Source organism: Mesocricetus auratus, unplaced genomic scaffold (assembly GCF_017639785.1).
Source record: "Mesocricetus auratus isolate SY011 unplaced genomic scaffold, BCM_Maur_2.0 Super-Scaffold_100022, whole genome shotgun sequence".
NCBI lineage: Eukaryota > Metazoa > Chordata > Mammalia > Rodentia > Cricetidae > Mesocricetus > Mesocricetus auratus.
Window position 1 is genome coordinate 25,379,096 of NW_024429203.1, and position 19,173 is coordinate 25,398,268.

Consider the following 19,173-nt stretch of genomic DNA (forward strand, 5'->3'; position numbering starts at 1 on the left):
TACAGATTCCTTTCTTCCTTAAACACAACCACAATAGAATTTTACCATCTAGAAAGGAAATCTTCATTTAAAGCTTTATTATTTTTAGCTTTTATGAAAGTAATACTTTCTCACTGGGAATATTCAGATGATACCTAAACTATAAGAATGTGAAAATGACTCATAAATCAACATCCAGAGATAATTACCACACACATTTTGGTATTTGCCTGTATTTAATATGTTTGGTGTATGTTCCCTATACAAGTTCACATGTATAAAATCTTACGGCAGTTGGTATTCATAATTTTGTTTCACTAAATTTTTTTGGTGTGTGCATTGGTCTGCCTTTTGTCATGGTAACAGACTCCCAAGATAATCAGTGACCAAGAGAAAAGGTTTTATTTTGACTCAGTTTTGGAAATGCCAGAATGACTGGTAGGCCTCACAGATCGGGGCCACTAGCAAGACATATCATGGCAGAACACAAGCATCTACTTCTACATACATGTTTATAGCTTCTGAGGAAGTATGGGGGCATGTTTCCCTGCTTATGCTTATACCAACAATCTATAAGTTCAATTTGTTACACATCTTTGGTGAAAATCACTGTTTTACTTTTTTTTCTATTCTGATGGGTGTGTGAGAGTAATTCCTTGTGACTTCAATTAGCATTTCTCAGAAGACTTATATAGCTGAGTGCTCCCCACGTGTTTCCTCCATCCCGGGCATCATCTTTCTTCAGATAGCTGTCTCTCTCCTGAGAGGTTTTCCATACCTTTTCTTATTGAGTGTAGGCATCTTTGATGTATTCTGGACATGAGTTTTTTTTTCTTGTCAGATATGTATACTATAAATAGCTTCTCTCACTATATACATAGCCCTTTAACTTTTGATATATCATTTTAAAAATAGATGCCTTTAATGTAAATATAGCCCTGTTTTAGAAACACATACCATGGCTGGCACCGTAGCTCAATGAACAAAGGTGCTTGTGGTAAGTCAAGTGACAGCATATGTGACAGTTTCCCAGATTATCTGATTGATCTAGTTGTGCTTTGGTAACTACTATGCCAGTTTCACAAGTACTTTCACTTTTAGGGTATGCTATCTTACTATCTGGTAGTTTAAATGTCTGAATTTCTTCAGCATTATTCTGATATTTCAAAGCTTTCTATTGTCTTGTAAATTTTGCAGTTTGTCAATTTCTACAAAATGAAAAATATGCTGAGATTTTTTTTTAGCCACGCATGGTGATTTATGCCTTTAATCACTTTACCTGGGAGATAGAAACAGGTGGATCTCTGTGAGGTGGAGGCTAGTCTGGTTTACATAGTGGGTTCCAGGCCAGCCAGCCACACTATGTAATAAGACCTTGTCTCAAGAAAATGCTGAATAGTTTTTTAGGAAGGCATTAAAATTTATATCAATCAGGAGAGAACTGACATCTCTAATGGTGTCTCTTCCAGTCCCCAAGCACATTGCTCCACCTACCTCAGGCATCATTCAGAGCATAGAGGATTTTTGTCTGGAGGTCTTTGCATATCTTGTATTATATTTACCTTAGGTATTTTGTATGGTATTTTAAAAATGGCATTTAAAAACATTTTTGTTCTCTGGTTATATACAGGAATATAATCCATATTTGCACATTGAGCTCTGACTTTCTTGACTTAGCCAAATTAACAATATCCTATATCAGAGATGCTGTTCAGTCTCTACCTTAACAATGGTATTCACGGGAACATACCCTCATCTCTTTTATAAGCTTCTTTTCCTTTTGATCTTAAGCATAAGAGGTTGTTGAATTTTATCAAATGAATTTTCTTTATCTCTTGAGGTGATCATGTAATTCCCTCCCTTTTTGTTTATTCTGTTAATTGGCAAATTATAGTCAGTTATCTTGGTAGATTTTCAAATAGTAAATTTTGCTTTCCTGGAGTCAGACCAAGTTCATTGTGCCACGCTATTTGTTAATAACTTGTTTAGGATCTTTGCATGGCAGAGATTGATTAGCAGTTTCTCTCTTATGGAAACATCCTTATCAGATTCTGCAAACAAGGTTTTATTGGCTCCATAAATGATTTTGGAGGTATCATTTCTTCTTCTATTCTCCAGACAGCTTGTGGAGGATTGGCATTGTGTGTGTGTGTGTGTGTGTGTGTGTGTGGTGCCTGAGCTCCTACCCAGGGCCCGTTGTATGCTAGGCAGGTGCTCTACCATTGAGGGACATCTCTAGCCGTGCTTCTTAAATGTCTAGTAGGATTTGTTGATGAAGCCATCTGTACCTGAATTATCCTTTGAGTGGTATATGAACTAAGGTTGTTTTGAGTCCTAAACTTTCCCCCAGATATTTATAAAGAATGGGTATTGAATTATATTGAATACCTTTTAATTATCTCTTGACAAGAATATATGTTTGTCTTTTTTTGATATCTCTTGTTATGGTGAGATGTATTATTTTTTAAATGTTAAACCAACCTTGCATTCCCAGCCATGATGTATTATGTGTTTGTAAATTGTTTTTTTATCAGACTTGCTGTAGATGGCAGCTATTATTTGAATTGAGCACTTTCTATAGTTTTGTATTATTTCTTTCGCTAACTTGTTAGTTGTGACTGCGTTGGATCATTTTAGTGATTTATGAAGGGCTTGTTTAGATATACATCTTTAACTTAATTGCAATCTACTTGTAAGATGGTAGGCAAGGAGGGGAGGTAGAAAGGAGAGAAGGGGAGAGAAACAGAGAAGGGGAAGAGTAAGGAAGAGAGAGTGGAGGGCCAATGGAAATCCTGCACCCAAGGAGGGACCCAAGCTTGGCTTAGTCATGGTGGGATGCTGTGGAGAAGATGGATGCTGAGGTGTTGAAAGGGAGATGGACTAAGAGACCTGGTAAATTCCTACCCATAGCAGATTAGGAGCTACATAAATGTTGAATGAACATGTGAACTGTGAAGTCCCACCTCAAAAAGACTCCACAATTTTATATATCTCGCATTAATTTATTTATGTGGTGGAGGGTAGGTACCCCATGAGAAGGTCTGAGGATGACTTGGAACCAGGGTCAAACCCAGGCCATCCACTTGGCAGCACAGCCTCCGTTACCTGCTGGGCATCTCTCTGGCTGGATCCCACACTGGTAGAAGTGAGGAAATGGGTCTGATGTGGTATAAAGCCTGCAGCCGGGATGCTGTGCTCCAGTGACTTTAGGAGGAAGGAACAAGGAGAACTCCTTTTCACTACTTCTTCTCACACGTCTACCTCCTGGCACACCCAGCCTTGCTCCCTCGTTGAATGCACACAATTAGCTGAACTGCAATAGAGTGTGGTGGGCACTCTTTCTCATGCCCCCTAGAACTTTAGCAGGGTCTGTCCTCTTGAGGCAGTCCGAGCCTGCCCTGTGCGGTCTGTGCCAGCTGGGAGGTCACCCAGGTTGCTCCTCCTTCCACTTTCCTCCACCTCTGAGGCTGAAAGCCTCAGCATAGCAGCCTGCCTCCCTGCAGGCTGTAACAGGCTCATCAGTGCCCTGCCTGGGGAGCTCAAGGAGGGCACCTCCCCCTCATCCCCAGGCAGTGCTGAGAGGCCCGCTCCTAACAGCAGCATCCTGCAAATGGCGCTACTAAATATTTCATTCAGGCTTAACAACTCAATCTGCCTGCCATTATCCTGAGGGCTCCCGCAACCCCCCACCCCCACCCCCTTTCTGATTAACAAAGTAGCCGGCCGGGAAGATCTGCCGAAGCCATCATCGGAGACTGTGTGAGCTGGTGCTCAGGGAGGGCTGGGCTGAGGCACAGCATTAAGCAGGAAGCATCGATTGCAGCATTAGCTGGCTTTTTACATTCCCAGGCAGACAATGCAAGTACCTTCAATTATCTTCAAAGCAACGGAAGGGAAGGAAATTGGTCTTAGATGTGGTAAATAGACTCCACAAAGTCCGCTGAAGCATGCAGAGATGTGTGGCACTGGGGACAGAGGGGCCTAGCCAACAAGCCCCTGCCACGACTGCTCAGAATTCAGATGACTGTGGCAGGGGTCCCGAGCCTATGAGAAGAGAAAAGGGTGTCCTGGCCAGGCTGTCAAATGCCAAGGCAGCTGCAGGGAGAGATGTGATCTTGGGAGAATGGCTTACCCTCTTGAGGTCTCAGTTTCTGTATTAGTGACTATTAGGGACACGGCAGCCGCTTTATAAGGAGGTGATCTTGATTTCAGGCCTGTGTCTTATGCAGATTGGACCCACTCTGTGTCCCAATTCTTGTCATGATATATTGGTTGTGGGCTTTCGTGTCTACGCTTTCTACTTGGCTGGCAGTTGTTGACAGTGTTTATTTTAGGGAAGGGTCATGGCACCATTAAGAAGCTGGTGACATCGATGACCCTCTTGCCCATAGAAGAGCTCACAAAGGCAGGGGACAGAGGTTTGAGGCTAGCCTGAGCTATGTAGTTGAGGCTCTGTCTCAAAAACAAACTAACCCCCAAAGACAAAACAAAAATAAATACACAAAACACACAAAGACATAATTTTCCTGTAATTTCAAAATTTCAAAGAATTTAATGAGAGTGAAGCTGGAGTCCCTCTGTCAGTGCTTACACCACACACGGCGTGTGAATCACAATCAGAATGAGTCTGCTGACTGCTTGAATAACTTCAAAGATGCATTCCAGCTCTGTCACTTCAGAATTCAGTTCTATTCAAACAGCATTTGGGGAGTGCTCATTGTGTTGAAGGCCCTGGACTGGATCCTGCGGAGAATACAAGGACGGGAGTCCTACCCACAGGGCAGGGAATGAAGAGAGAAAACACATGGTAGTAACTGGAGAGGTTACAGTTCAGGTTCATCTGTTTGAAGGGTCCCTTGCTGACCTTAGAAGAAACAACTCCTGGGAAAGGGGGTTTGGGTCCTTCTGTTCAGGCTGCCCCTGGAGACTTTAGTGGGTAGACCTTTGGGACTGAATGTGGGAAAGGGTGGTGTGTGTGGTAGCTGGGGAGAACAGTGGGGACAGTGGCCACAAAGCTACTAGCAGGACTGTTCTCACTCTTGGTGCTGGGCAGAGCTTGAGGGACCAGCAGCTAACACCTGCCTGGTCCCGTCCAGTACTCCTGCTGGGTTAATCTATTCAGCAAGGGCATCATTATGCATGGACAATTTACATAATTCTGCCAAGCCTCTGATTGCAGGGCGCTCGAGTGCCTATTTGGGAAGCTGGCAGGAGAGTATGCCTTTGTCTTTTCAGGCCTTTGAGAGGGTGCGATGTGGGAGGCCAGGTCTGCTTCTGCAAGGCTGGCTGAGCTCCTAGAACTGGCCCTCTGGTGTGGAGTCTAAGAAAGTGAGTTGAAGCTTCCCCTGGGCTTGTTTCAGAAGTAGCCATTTCCCACTCAGCCTGTTACAGTTTCCCTGCTCGTAACAACTTCCTTTTAAAAGGATAAAACCCCTTGTGGATGTTTTAAGGAGTTAAGTAAGTATCAGCAATGGCTCCTGTTGGGGCTGTTTGGATTTGAAAAGAAAATACTGAGATGTAAAGATATCAATATTTAATTGTTTCTTGAAGCCTGCATTTACAGGAGGCAGCAGGGAGTTGACTTTTCTGAGCGTGCACGCTTGTACGTGTGTGTGTGTGTGTGTGTGTGTGTGTGTGTGCGCGCATACCTGTATGCACATATGCCAGCATAAGCACATGTGTGCATGGAGGGGTGGGGGTGTTTAATAGGGCAGAAATTCTCAGGAGCTTTGAGCATCATCACTGTCATTTCTAATTTAGCTCTGCTCCCCATCTCAAGAGGTAGGGGCAGAGGGGACATGAATTCTTTAAGATTAACTCAACAAATAAGTGCAGGACCCTTGGGTGGTCCTTCCTTGCCCATAAGATGGAATGAATCTCATAAAAATAGGAGAAGTTTGTGGGGCTGTCTGATGCGATGGCTCCCAAGCCCGCAGATGCTGGGCTGTGAGAAAGGCTATCCTAGGCAGAGCCTACCTCCCCTGCAAAAACCCTGCATGGTTCCTGGAACATGATGGATGCTCAATAAATTCGTGTTGAGTGGTTGTTGGACTCCTTAACCATTCCCTCTAGCTTTGTGGTCATTTCTGCCCACACTGCCTTTCCCAAATGCTTGGCAGTTTCCCAGAGAAAGATATGTACATCCTAGGGAAAGCAGAGAGACTCAGAGAAGTTAATGGGGGCCCTGAGAGTGACAGAAAACTGGAGTAGGAAGGGGGTAAGCCTAAGGGGGAGCCTTGAGATCGATGTCAAGTGGCACCATTAGTAAATCTTATATGAGACTCTGGAAGGAGCTTTTGGTTTTCTGAGGAGATTGTGAAACATTCATCAGAGGAGCATTTTGGGGGAAAAAGGGAAATGGGGTTCTCCACAGTGAGGGTAAGGACAAGATGATCTCCCCACCTCCTTGCAATGTATGTTATGTGGGGTTCCTGTCTCTGTCTGCCCGTTACGCTGTGTAACAATTGTCATAGGATGAACATATTGTGGCTATTTCTTTTCTTTCTTTCCTTTTTCTTTTTTTTTTTTCTTTTTTTTTTTTTTTTTTTTTGGTTTTTCAAGACAGGGTTTCTCTGTATTGTTTTGGAGGTTGTCCTGGAACTCACTCTGTAGACCAGGCTGGCCTTGAACTCACAGAGATCCACCTGCCTCTGCCTCCCAAGTGCTGGGATTAAAGGCGTGAGCCACCAATACCTGGCTTATTTCTTTTTCATAATTTTGCATGCTGGCAAGTCCAATAACAAGGTGACAGGCAGCAGTGTGAATGTTTGATGTGGGTCTAGTCTTGCTTCTAAGATGGCACTGTTGGGGCATACTCTAGAGGGGACAAATGCTTCAAGAGGCAGATTAAGTGGGGGGGACAGAAGGGGCAAACCCCCTTTCTCTAGGCCTTTCTGAAAGGTCCTAATCCCGTTAGTAAGTACTCTGTCCTCATAACCCAACCCCCTACTACGTGCCTCAATTCATAATACTATTACATTGGGGATTAAGTGTGAAGACGTGAATGCGTATTCAAACTTAATTTCAGATCACAGCTATCCCCATCCTGTAAGGATGCTGGATAAACATTGGTCAGGGACCTTTAGGATACCTGTGGCATCAGTAAAGAACAAAATGGCGTGAAAAATTAGAAACAAAGAGTTTCTACAATTTTCTACCTGTGACTTCACTGGGTTGAGAACACAGCTATGCTATTTCCCTTGAAGGATCCCATTGATTCCAGGGAGAGGTCAGACAGGTTAGAAGAAGGGGCATGCTGCCCCCATGTATGTGGGTGTGGCTTCCAAATGTGAGATAATACAATGAAAAAAGCCACCTGGAAGACTTCTTCCCTTACTCCTCTAGGAAGGAATTTTCTCGAATGCCCTTTGAAAGTGAGCAGTAGCTCTCCTGCCTCTGGCTGGACAGACATTAGAATAGTGACATTAGAACAACTTTCCTTTAATTCTTTTGCATAGATTTCCAAGGGACTTTTATAATATCATTTGTTCAATTCAATTCTAATGAATATAGATTCATTTTCTGCATTATAGCTATTGATCTTTGGCCATTGATCTGGGGAAAGGAGTGTTGCTGCTCATAAATCCCTCCATTTGTATTGAGGGTCCCTTTGGGGCAGAGATGGGGAGATTCAGTCAGCAAGAGGTGGAAAAGCTAGAGCCTTGGATGAGACTAGGGAAATGCTTTGAGGGTGGAGATAGAAAAGTGAGGAACATATTGGTTATACTCCTGTCTAATTCACTAATTAATCAGTTGGCTCATCCCCTCCAAGCGTCTACCATTCCTTGGTTATCTGGTGCCTACAGTTCTACAGTTCTTCTTCCTCTCCTCCTCCCCCTTCTTCTTTGTCCTCTTCCTTTTTCTTCCTCCTCTTCTTCTGTACTTTTTCAATTTCTTTCTTTCACAATGTGGTACTAAAACACTTCTCACTTCCCCCTCAGCCCTCGCTGTTTTTTACCTGTTAGGCCACTGATACTTTGCATTGTATACACATCTTCATTTCTGGGCTGTAACACCCATGAAACCCAGAGAGCACACCAATTCTCTTTGAGACTGTGGGCCCATCTAGCCCTACGAGGCTCACTTGTTTAGTGGCTGAGAACTTTAGGAGGGTAAAGAGTGAGTCTCACATGGTCTTCCTTTTGCACTTTCAATCCATACTGCATTCTTCCTTCAATTAGCCTTCAGGTTTCACCAGTCACTTTTTATACTGAAGTGGAATAGATTGAGGACAAGTGTATCCCAGGAGACATTCTCCTCAAACTTGCTGTATCAAGTTGCCAATCAAGTGCTCTCAAATAAGAGAGCATAGTATTCTGTTAGCGGAAGGTTCGAGAAATATTCTTTCTTTCCTGTCTTTCTACTCCAGCAGACATTAAATAATTAATTGTGTCCAGTTATTAATGAGAACACCCTGGCCCAATTACCATTTCTCCTCTCATGAGCCTCCTTTTCAATAACTTCTTCAGGTCTTCAGTCCCAGAAGTTTCTACTCCCGCTTTTCTCAGTCTTCAACTTCTTTAGCTACTTCACTTTTCTGAGAATGCTGAGAATGCAATGGCAGTGACAGTAGCAGAAGTGTAGGAGTGGACAGTGTCTCCTCTGGGTGTTAGACAGATGCAGCCCCACCATTACAGGTGCCCTGGTAGAGAGGAAGGAAAGGCCTTACAGTTTGGGGTATCTTTTCCTTAGCAAGAATCTTAGAGTGGGATAATAAAATTGATGGATAAGAGAATATTCTAGTATAGTTCCTAAAGTAGTGATATTTCCACAAGACTCCTGAGTTTGAAATCTTTCCAGGCATATCTTCTGAATAGCATCAAGTCATGTTCTTGGGGCTTCATTCAAAGTCTAGTTTCCTCCCTATCTCTGGGTCCATTTCACTGCTCACCAGTGTTCCAAAGAAGTGGTCTTTCTGTGATGCTTAGAATGTAATACAGAAGATAGATACAAAAATTACAGGTGTGCAGAGAGCTGCACCTGAAGATGCCAGAGCATCATGTGTGAGGCAGGTGTAGTAACTCAGACATGTGTAAGAGCTTGTAAAAAGGACAAAGCTTGGGCCATAATCTACCTTTGTCCATTCAGTTTCTTCTTAAGAGTTGTGTTCATCAGGTTCTCATCAAAAGGCAGGATTCATTTCAACCACACAGGACACTTTAAATGTGCCTAGTTCACATAAAGACTGCCAGGTAGCCAAAATCTTCAAACCCTCAGTAAAGACAACAGAAAACAGCAGAGTATCATGGACATTGCTTTTGGAAACCTCCGAGGGAGACCTGCCTGGCTCAAGCTGGTGCTTCTGAGTTTGCAGAATGGCTCTGTGGGGTTAAGACTCAAACCTTTTGAGTAGAGGGGTTCTTCTTTGAAGAGTATATGTGAAGATAATTTCCAACATACTAAAATTCAGTAAGGGAAAGGGACATGAAATAAAATAATCCACACATAGGAAGAAACAAGTATATATGGCTGCTATCAGCCTTGTTAATGTAACTGGTCATAAAGTGTGTGTGTGTGTGTGTGTGTGTGTGTGTGTGAGTGTGTGTGCACACACACACATACTTGTATAATCCTTCTTTCCCCACTACTTGTTTTTCTGACAAGGTGCTTCAAGCCTTCATTCCTGAGAGATTTGGACCTTACAGTTCCAGTATATTTTTGGGTGCTGCAATTTCCATCAGTTTTTATTCTTATTGTTAGTTGTGGAAATAGTGTGGGATGCCCACAGCAAATGCCCTGAGCTCTCCAGAATCTTTTCAGAAACCATAGTTATTCTTTGGACCAATCACCCTGAACTAATAGAGGAATACCTTTTTCTTTTCCTTTGTGTGTGCATGTGTGTAAGACAGATTTCTTGAGATAAGATCTCACTATATAGGCCAGGCTAGCCTTGAACTCACAATCCTCTTGGCTCAGCCTCTGGAGTACTAGGATTACAGACGTGTTTCATCATGCCTACCTAATCCCCTTTTTTTATCTGTTGGTTCAGTGGCACAAGGAATATAATAAGCCAGAGAGGGGTCTCAGTTCCTAATTCAATGGCACCATGATTTTGTGTTCATTTTGACTCCATTTTTTCTTCTGGTGGGAGCTTTTCTTCTTTGGGACCTAAGACTTCCAAAGGAGCAGAGTTTAAATTCCCAATGATGGGGAGAAAAAAATTATGAGTGGAGTGAATTACTGAGGTAATGGTGAGAGGAGGTACTCCCACAGCTACCCTTTGGCTCTGAGATCTATTGGTTCTGCTTTTGAGAGAAATAACACTGTATCTTGGTCTTTGATTCAAAGTATATACTGTATTCTGCATGACAGAGCCCCATCACTTCAGAACACTGTCTCCCAACTGGAACCATAACTGAGACATTAGATGCTCAGCCCACCATTCTTTTAGTCCAGTTGTTTCTGGGTGATGAGGGATATAATAAGAGGAATTCCTTAGGCCTGAGCCCATGGCCACACTTCCTTTGCTGAGAAATGAATTCCTTGATTAGAAGCAATGTTGTGAAGAATACCATGATGGTGAATAAGATGTTTCTGAGTCCACCGTGCTAGCAGAAGCATTACAAGCAAGGCCAGTGAATCCATAACCTAGAATACGCATCTATCTCAGTGAGGGCAATTCAGCTTAGTCCTTGATAGAAGGGTTCCAATGTAATCAACCTGCTACCAGGTAACTGAGTGGTACCCCCTGGAAATGGTGAGTGCTGACACCTGCTTCTAGCTGGGTAGGTATCTGATAAGAAGTAGTTCAGTGCCATGAATAACCTCCATCATATCACCATGGCCTCTTTGTACTGATACAAGGATGACTGAGAAAAGAGTTGACCATCCAAAATTACGCTATACTTCCCTGCTGCCTATCAGAGGCTCATTTGCACTGGAAGCTCTTGGGTGAGATTCAAATGGGAAATAAGTTTATCTCCCTTGTGTCACAATTGGATGTAATCATTTTCAATGAAAGGTCACTGCAATGACAAATAAAGTTCATTCCCAAGTGCTGCCTCTGAGACTGTGGATGTTGGAAAAGCCAAGTGCAAACTCAAGCTGGGCAGGTGGGTCTTGGCTTACCTGGTCCTCCTTGTAGAATTGTTCCTTCTCTAGGAGCCCCCGCAGCATGGTATGACTATAATTTTCTTGGCAGTTAGTTCTGGCTTCCTCATGTTACTTTTCTTGAAAATATATGCTAAGGACAAGTTTAAATTGGTCCTTGTGTGTGGCAGAGTGTGTGCATTTTCACATCAATAAAAGCTAACTTTGTGGTTCTTATTCAAATTAAATAACAAGATACAGAGAGGTTGATAACTTATGAAGAAAAGCCCTGGGTTTGAGGCCTTCTTTTGGGCTCCATATCTATTTTACTTTAGACAAATCTCAACACTTTCCCCAGCATCCTATCCTGTATTCTGCCCTAACAGCACACTACTGGTTGATACTTCTTGCTTTTTGCTTTTGTGTTTCTGTTAGGGTTCCACTTTTTTTCTGAAAGGAGATACCTTCGTCTTCCTTAAGGGGAGATACAAGCCCAATCATTCAGAGTTCTCTTCAAGGTAGAGTCTGGTCACAGCATCTGAGAATACTCAAAGCTGGAATTAGCACAACGTGCTTTGGCGCTGTGAGCTTCAGCGGTCTGGTTGGTAGTCATGGCTGCCCTCCCCGTTAAACATCCTGGATACATATGCCTCACTCTAAGATGTGCATTCTCATTGGGCCTGGAAGAGCACCTAGTTTTTCACCTGTCTTATTTAGGGATCTTTTTGCTCTGATAAAACATCATGACCAAAAGTAACTTGGGAGAGGACACAGTTTATTTCATCAGTTTGTAGTTCATCATCCAGGAAAGACAGGGCAGGAAGTCAAGGCAGAAACAGAGGCAGAGGCCATGGAAGAGTACTGCTTGCTATCTAGCTAGCTATGACTTGCTCAGCCTGACTTTAAATAGCATCCAAGAATACCAGCCCTAGGATAGCACTGTCTACAATGAGGTAGGCCCTCCCACAATAATCAAGCAAGTGCCCAACAGGCTTGCCCATGGGGCAATCAGTAGAAGTATTTTTCCCAACTGAGGGTCCCTCTCCTCAAATGACTCTAGGCAGTGTCAAGTTGCAAGAACTAACCAGGATAATTCCCAAGGAGGCTGAGTCTTTAGTAACCACTGCTGGGTGATGATGCTATAATTCCAGATTTAATATTATCTTGGAAATATACCCAGCATAACAGGGAACTCTGGGAAACAGTCACTCTCTGCCCTGTCTTTATCAGATAGCAATAACCTCAGTTCCTCATAGAAATTGGGATGGGCTTCAACTTATCACTTTTATTTATCCCTACTGGTCCAGTGGCACATGGAACCCATGGTAACCAGACAGGCAGCACTGACAACTAAAATGCTCGCCTAGTTCCTGGCCCCAAGAGTCCTGCTTCGGGATCAGGTCTTGCCCTGCCTGGCTGAAATTTTGTGGAGTTAGGAAGAACAAGCTCTGCATGTGTTTCCCAGGAAATGATGGAAGTGACTGATCCAATCTCTACTCCTTGATTTCTAGGCTGGTAAAGTCTAGCTACAGGGCCTGATATGTACTAGAAATGGTCCTCATTTTAGCACATAGAGTACATTTTGTAGACCAGTAAATATCTCAGCCCATGGGATATTTACTTTGACCAGCATCTTTAACAGACTATTATTCAGTTAGGCTTGCCATTGATTAGTTATGTATCTCATCGTCATGGCTGACAAGCTGCAGGTTCTCCTTATTGGTAATCAGGTTAGAGCTTGGTGGTAAGGTAAGCTCTTGGATGTCAGTGGAGGCAAAAAAGTTACATGGTTCTCATGCCCCCTCCAAAATTTATGCTAAAATTATTGTAACAGTGTTAAGGGTTAGAACCTTTCATAGGTGAGAAACCTTTCATAGGTCATGAACAAGGAGATAAAAGGAGAGCCGTAAGGGTAGAGTTAATGTTGGCACCTCGATCTTGAACTTTCCAGCCTCTAGAATTGTGAACTAAGTAGCTCTGCTTTTTATAATTTACCTACTTTGAGATATTCTGTAACAACATCAGAATGAACCAAAATGGAGGACAAACTCCAAATCAGTGGGAAGTTCAGTCCGGTAAGGACAAATTGATGTCCTTCCTGAGAGTAAGAGATCTCCAAAGGTTTGGTTGGTCCCCTTGAGAAGTCGTTCCGCATCAGGGTGGGTTCTCACTGCTGGAATGACAGTTACTGGTGAAAACAACTGTGCCAGTGATGGTGACATTCCTGTGTAGCGGCCCTCCCTTTGACCACTGCATCAGCACCAGAGGAGACTGGATGCCTAATTCCCCTGGAGAAATTCATCTGGTATGGAGATTTCCTTCAGCAGAGGGTCATCTCTAGTGGGTGGGAGGAGAAACAAAGGTCAGCATGTTTGCCATCCACTGTCATGGGTCTGTTTACATATTTCTTTACCTGGCCTCTTTGCTGATAAACTTCTAATGTCTTTCTTCCTGTTTTTGTTTGTTTGTTTTGTTTTGTTTTTGAGACAGAGTTTCCCTGTATTGCTTTGAGGTTGTCCTGAAACTCACTTTGTAGGCCAGGCTGACCTCAATCTCACAGAGAACTTCCTGCCTCTGCCTTCCCAGTGATGGGATTAAAGGCATGCATCACCAATGCCCCGCTCCTTCCTGGTTTTTAATAGCCAAGCCAATTGCCACTCAGGAGTTCTGTGCATATGTAGCTCAGGCTTCTTTTCCTGAATTTTCAGTATGAGATAAAACCCAAATGTTCCCAGTGTGCCCACCAGGGGGATTTAACACTGGGAAAAAATGCTCTTCAGTCACTCTTAAGCAGGACTTTAACTATACTTTTTGGCTAATATTAACATATTATCAAAGCTTCCTGAGGTTTCCCATTTTCGGTCCTTGGCCATAGGTACTATGTGCTTGTATGTAGTGAATGTGAATTAAAGTATCAGTGAACAGAAGTATGTATGACTGTAGAGATATACTGCATACTGGCTAAGGTAATTGTGACATAATGAGAAATATACATTGGACTCTTCTCTTGGTCCCTAGGATGGAGCTTGGAATCTCCAGAGTGATAAAGGGGCTTTATATGTTAATGAGATAGTACCTAAGAGTCCCACTAGCTTCAGATGGGGAAATGTTACCAAGGGAATCAAACTGTTCTTAGACATTTGGAAATTGCAGTCCTAACCCTGGACCCTGGGGAGAGAGAAGCTGGGTATTCAGGAGAGATGTTAGATATTCAATTCAGTCACTGATTGACCAATGATTCAAACAGCTGTGTCTACACAAGACAGTGCCACAAAACCTATAAATACAGTACTTATGAGCTGATAAATACATCAGATATGAGTAGAACCCCTGGAGAGTACTAGGAGCATGGGCCCTTATCTACATAACTGTCCTATATTATTATTTATCTAGCTGTTTACTTGTACATTTTATCTTTTTTTTGAGACAGGGTTTCTCTGTGGCTTTGGAGGCTATATTTTATCATTTATGATAATACACAGATGGTAAGTCATGAGTTTCCTGGGTTCTGTGAGGTGTTATAGTAAACTATGTAACCTCTGGCCTGGGTGGTTGTATGAATCCCTAATGTTTAGCCAACTGGGTCAGATGTCTCTAAATCCTCAGACTTATGACTGACATCCCCAGTATGACTCTGTGGGACTGAGCCATTGATTCATCTCATTCTGTCACTACACAGTCCTGGGCTGGAATTGAAGGAGAGAATACTGTGTGTCCAAGGAGTTAGATAACTGGTTTTTGGTATGGAAGAAACACCACACCTTTTACGTCAAAAGTACTATGAGTAGAGCGAAGGAGAACATTTTTTTCCTTTAGTAATTCACTTCAGTAATTCCTCATCTGCTCTGGCTAAAACTAAACCATGCTTCATCTGCTGTGGGATGCATGGCTGCTGTATCCTGAAACCCGGTCAATCTGGCAATTCCCAGATCATTACAGATGTCTCTGGGTGCACTGTTCCCTGATCTCCCATGGGCTCAGTCTGAACTATGGCCCCGTATCATGCCATGGGTCACTTTAGTACTAAAACAAAACCAAAACCAAAACAACCTCTCTAAAATGTTATGCATTCTGGCTCCTTCTCTCCATCTCTCTGTGTGCCGAGAGCCCATTCCTGTTGAAAAGCTTCTGTGGTGGTTAGTAGATTCATCATTTGTTGGACTGAGGATGCCTAGGAGATTAAAGTTCTAACCTGCATGTGTCTGTGAGGGTATTTCCAAAGGACATTAGAGGATGAGGGTTATGATCTAATGGTTGGTTTAGCCCATTGGTGGATTCAAGTCGTGAATACAATTCTGGGTGGTGAAATTGCTGTAGGTGGCATCAGGTTGGAGGAAGAAGGTTACAGGGAGAAAATCCTTGGAGGCTGTGTCTTTCCCTTGCTCTCCTGTTGCTACTGTACTCTATATCCTGTTTACTGCAAGGGACACTTCTCTACCACACCCTGCCTGCCAGAATGCATTAAAATTTTTGAGACCAGAAGCAAAATAAATCTTCCCTCTCTTACATTGTTTCTCTCAAGTATTTGGTTCCAGGGACAACAAATCTAATATACTTTGGATTTAATAATGGGTCAAAGTCAAATTACTGAGTGAGATTCTCATCTCACATGTTTTTCTCATAATGGTAGGAAGTTTGAGTTATAAGAATTTGCCTTATGTCTTTGACAGACTGTTTTTGTCTGTTGCAGGCACTGAAACCCTAAAACTTTCATCTGCATCCCAAGAATCTGATCTTCATGGAATTTTTCTCAGTAGCAATTTGACATTATTGTGACATCTATATCAATGATCAGGGTATTTACCTCACTTAACCATTTTAGTTCTATCAGGGCACATGTCTGAACTTGCATGGAAAGCTGTATGTGACTTTAGCTTTTGTAGGTTAGTTTGCTGTCTGTGGCCTCTGGGTAGTAAGTTCTGAATTTATTTCCTTCACTAAAAAAGAATATGAAAAAATGAAAAAAGGAATACAAGTTTACTTCTAAGTTTATAAGTCAGTGTATTAAGACTGGCTAATGGAAAGCTGAAGAATGATATAGAAAAAATACTGCATGTTATATTTTTGGAATAATGTTGAAAACAAACCCTTGCTCTCAAACTCACTTTTGTTCCTTGAGATTGAGATTGGTTTCCTCATTGCGAGTGTCATGTCATCAAAATAAATCATAGAAATAGTTTAAACATACACTATTACCTGTGAACAGGATCATTATCAGCCCAACCTAGTTTAGATAATTTTACAAGAGAGAATCAAAGGCTCTTAAATGTATTTAATATGGGGGAAATCAGTATTTTGCCCATAACCTTTTATTTAGTTATAAGTGAAGAATGACACAGAATCTAATAATCAGTTTGTAATAGACTGGAAAAAGATCTCCTAAACTTTATAGAATGTTTGAAAAGCAATTTTTAAGGGTAATTTCCACTTCAGCACAACAATACAATCATTATAGTGGACCACTTTAACAACCTGCAGAATGTCGAGGTCCTTGTGCACAATGTAGCTCTTGGAAAATATTGTGTTGGTGTATTGATGCTGTTACCATGTAAATGCAAAATGTAAATCTTTCTTACTAACTGGATAAAAAATCTGTTGGCCAGTTATGTAGTTCTATTCTAAGGTGAATTCATACTCATGTATAGAGACTGTGTCTGCCTCATCAGCTGTAATCAGGGCTACCATCTAGTTTAAACTAGCTTACAGTAGTTTATCATCACCTATCACAATCAACTACATTTTCATAGGACCAAGATAGGTCAATTGACAGAAGAACATAATATGGACACTATAAAAAAACTCAGACACTATTAAAAAAAACAAACCCTGGTGTTGGTGGAAGCTTTTTCAGTTCTCCTAGTTGCAGCTTTGTTACTGGGATATAGTCATGTGACAGATGATAATCTTTAGGCCAGCAAATTGTGCATATGCTAGTGGCCCCAAAAGTTTATAAAACTTAGTGATAGTGTAGTCATCTTAGTTTGTATAGGTATAATCCATAATGTTTGGACAATACCAAGCCACTTAACAAAATAATCTCTCTTTCACACACAGTTTCAATATATGCCTGTACCCATTAAAAATTAGAAAGACACACTTATAACCATTATATCTACAACTATGTCCTTCCACTACCTAGCCCATATTCCTTTTGCCTTCAGTGAACATCTTCACTAGCAAAGCAATTGAAGCTTTCATCTCTGAAGGTTTGGTTCCTTAGCAACCCTCCTGAACTGAGTTGTAGTTTTCTATTGACTCAAATCATAGAACATGCATGTGCTGAGAAGCCCTGTAGGCTCTCATGTCTTTCAGATGTACTTTTTCTTATTTCTGTTGTATATCAACAACCCAGATTCTACTTGGTAATTAGAGTTGGTCATTCAGGCTACCATGTTTGCATATTCTCTGTCTGTTGGTTCAGAGATATGAGATTGTATAGCAGTTGTTAGCAATGGAATCAGTGCTTTCTTCACTTATAGAAACCTTTTCCCCTTTGGATGTAAGACCTCTAGACCACCAGAACTAAAGTTACAGGCTTGAGAAACAGACATTTTGCCACAGCCCAAAGTCTAACAACGTGTAATCGCTTTCTGATTCCCATGTACATGAATCCTGATTAGAGGGCACTACCATATACTAGACTTTGGTTTGGAGTACAGCGTTCTGATGCTCCAGCTCTTCATGAAATTGCCTTCTAACTGACACCATAAACCAAGCTGAGATACTTATAATAACTGATTGTCATTCTCTAAGATCCCTCTGTGTGCTGAATGGGTAAGTTAAATAGAACTTTGGTGGCAAACACCAGGGTAGCCTAAAAAGTGGTATGTTGGAAGAAGAAAGGTGCCTCTGGGGTTGCCTCTGGTCCTCCATCATATTTTTCCCTTAAGCATGACAGTAAGAGAGTTCAATTATCAGTTGTCAAACTATGTTGCCTATTGCTTGTTTCATGAGATTTTACATAAACATATTCAGTTTTCTTAAGGCCTTTAGGTTTTCATTTCTGAGGGCTCTTGTGTTCAGTAAAACTTTGGTTATATGTGTTGTGTTGTTAGCCTTTTCTGTTACTCTGTTTTGTTAAAGGGTGTTAGCATGACTCTTGTAATGGGTAAGAAGTATTTCTCTCTTCCCACTATAGCATTAGTCTTGGACTTCCTCCAGAAATGCTGATGACTGTTGGTTTACTGCTTCTAAAGGGAGATGCAGTTCTAGTAGCTTCCATTTGACCTTTCTCACCATAATAGTCTTCCCTCCACAAGATATGGAACCATTGCGGGCATTCTGCCAGTTCCCGAGGATGTCTGTTGCAATTGCAAATCCCAGGATTGGAAAAATAACTATTAGACCAGTTCAGGGGTTGACTGGACCCACAGAGAGATGGTCTGAGGCTCAGATTTGATCAGGTATCTGGCTTCCATAAGATCCTGCCTTGACTGGTTAACTATTGTGACATTTTTGGTTCACTGAAAATGAGTGTCAGTCCCAAACCCCTAAACACTATGACTATTTATTTCTCTTTCCTTAGTGCATAGCTACCCTTGTGGGAAATGCTGGGAGAAAGATTAACAGTATGCATTTTTGGACAACTGTAACAGGATTTTCCTTTAAAAATGCCTTGGTTTTTCTCTTTCATTCAAAGAATTCTGTGTCTATAAACTGGATCCTCAGGCTTGAAAAATGAAATGATTGAGAGTCCATGACTATCTGTGTGATTAAAGTAAGATATCTCCTCATAGTCTTAAAACTATTCTGTCCATATGGGTCATGTAACAGTTTAGTAGACTACAGGTCTATTTCTTTTCTAGGGTAATGCCATGGTTCTCTGAAGTCAAACTATGTTTCCTATTGCAGTAACCATTCCCACATGGTCTTTGGTAATTAAGTGATATCACATGGGTCATGCCACCCATGGTCCCATGATACCCATTGTACTTAGGGATCTCAGTTCAGTAGTATTAACACCTTCTGTAATTTCAGCCATACAATAAAGAGGGACCAATGAACTCTTTAAAGAGCCGTCACTCCCTTTGTACACTCACTTCTCATAGTTTTAGAAATAAGTATTATATGAAAAGAGACTCATATATTATATATCCTTCTTGAATAGGTAAATAGACTTACATGATAAATTCCCTCAATATTAAAATTTCCCCATATATTTGGATA